The sequence below is a fragment of the Hemitrygon akajei genome, unplaced genomic scaffold (genome assembly GCF_048418815.1).
Source record: "Hemitrygon akajei unplaced genomic scaffold, sHemAka1.3 Scf000048, whole genome shotgun sequence".
In the NCBI taxonomy this organism is placed as follows: Eukaryota; Metazoa; Chordata; class Chondrichthyes; order Myliobatiformes; family Dasyatidae; genus Hemitrygon; species Hemitrygon akajei.
In genome coordinates, this window is record NW_027331934.1 from 436,900 (window position 1) to 439,206 (window position 2,307).

Genomic DNA, 2,307 nt, shown 5'->3' on the forward strand with positions numbered 1-2,307 from the left:
AAATAAATAAATGGGAGAAAATTCAAAAATCAAGGATGTGACACTGTGGCTTTAAAACGCATTGGTCAGATCGCTCTTCGTGTATTGTGAACAGTTTACAACCTGTAAAAACAGATGTGCTCATACTGGAGCGGGTCCGGAGAACATTTACGGGAATGATTCCAGCAACGAAAGGGCTAACGAATGAGGAGTGTTAGATAGCTTTGACCCTGCACTCGCTGGTATAGAAGAAAGAGAGGGGATCTCATTGAAACCTATTAAATATTGAAAGGCCTCGACAGCGTGGCTCTGAAGAAGATGCACACTATACTGTGTGAGTCTGGGACCACAGGTCACAACCTCAATGTATCGGACATCCACTGAGAGCAGAGATGAGGAGGATTTTCTTTCATCAGGGAGTGGTAAATCTTTAGAATTTATTGCCACGGACGGAGTGGAGGCCAAGTCATTGAGTGTATTTTAAATGGATGTTGAAAGATTATGGGGAGAAGGCAGAAGAAAGGGGTTGAGAGATAATCAATTGGACAGGAACGAGTGGCGGAGGAGACTCGATTGACTGACCAGCCCCTGTCTGATTTCTCATGGCTCATGGTCTGAAGAAGAGGCCGGTGAGGTTGCATTAGGGTTAGGATTTTGTTAGGGTATCCACGTCTGGATTATTGTATTCAGTTATAGGAAAGAGGACGCTAAGCTGGAATAAGTGCAGAAAAGATTTACGAGAATGCTGCCGATACTCGAGGCACTGAGATCTGGAGAGAGGTTGGGCAGGTTGGGACTTCACACCTTGAAGTGCTGGAGATTGAGGTGACATTATGCAGGTGTTCCACACTATGAGTGTACAGAAATGGGGAATGTGCGCAGTTGAGTGATCTCGGCCTTTTCTCCTTGGAGCGACTGAGGATGAGAGGTGACCTGATAGACGTGTATAAGATGATGAGAGACATTGATCGTGTGGATAGTCAGAGGCTTTTTCCCAGGGCTGAAATGGTTGCCACAAGAGGACACAGGTTTAAGGTGCTGGGGAGTAGGTACAGAGGAGATGTCAGGGGTAAGTTTTTTACACAGAGAGTGGTGAGTGCGTGGAATGGGCTGCCGGCAACGATGGTGGAGGCGGCTACAATAGGGTCTTTTAAGAAACTACTGGATAGGTACATGGAGCTTAGAAAAATAGAGGGCTATGGGTAAGCCCAGTAATTTCTAATGTCGGGACATGTTCCTCACAATTTTGTGGGCTGAAGGACCTGTATTGTGCTGTACGTTTTATATGTTTACTTTTCTTTTACCCCATTTTTGTGGAATCAACAACCAGAGGGCACCGGTTTAAGGTGAGAGAGGATTGATTTAATAGTGATCCCGGGGGACAATTATTAATCCACTCTCACTTCCGGTTCATTGTTTAACTAACATGATGAGTGCACTGTCAGGTTGGAGGAGCAACAACTCATATTACATCCGGGTAGTTTACAACCTGATGACATGAACATCGACATCGTTAACTTCTACCTCTACCTTTTTTTTCATCAACCCACAGGCCCGTCTCCTCCATTCTGTCTCCACACTTCTCTCTTCTGCACTGCGGATCGTCTCCCTCTGGTTCCTTTTGTCCCATGGCCCGCTCTCTTATCGTATCAGATTCCTTCTTTTCAGTCCTTTGCATTTTCACCTACCACCTCACAGCGTCTCACTTCATCTCCCACCTCCCCCACCCACTCACCTTCACTCTTATCTGGCTTCACCTATCACCTACCAGCTTGGACTCTTTCCACACCCCGCACCAACTTATTCCGGCTTCTCCCCACTTCCAGTCCTGATGAAGGGTCTTGGCAGGAAATCTCTGTTTTGCTTTATCCCCTCTATAGAAGCTACCTGACCTCCTGACTTCCTCCAACATTTTGTGTATGTTACTCTGCATCTCCAACATCTGCAGAATCTCACCGGGGCAGAGAGCAGAATGCAGAGACTACATCGGGTCTCACTAATGTCGAGGAGGCCACACCTGGAAAACTGAAAACAGTAGATGACCCCAACAAGCACGATGTTGAAAAGTTGCCTCATATGGAAGGACTGTTTAGGACCCTGACTAGTGGTGAGGAGAGTGGTTTGGGGCAGGTCTGGCACTTCATCCACTTGCAGTTGGCTTCCAGCCCCTACACCCCTTCTTATCGCTGTAAACCTTTCCCTTTTGTGGACAACACTGCCGCTTGGTGGTGATTTACCACAATAACAGGACCCCCTGATTTGTGGACTCCATTGTCACCAGGTGGCGCTCTGGCGCAATAACGCTGAGAGACAGAAATGTGACGCTGC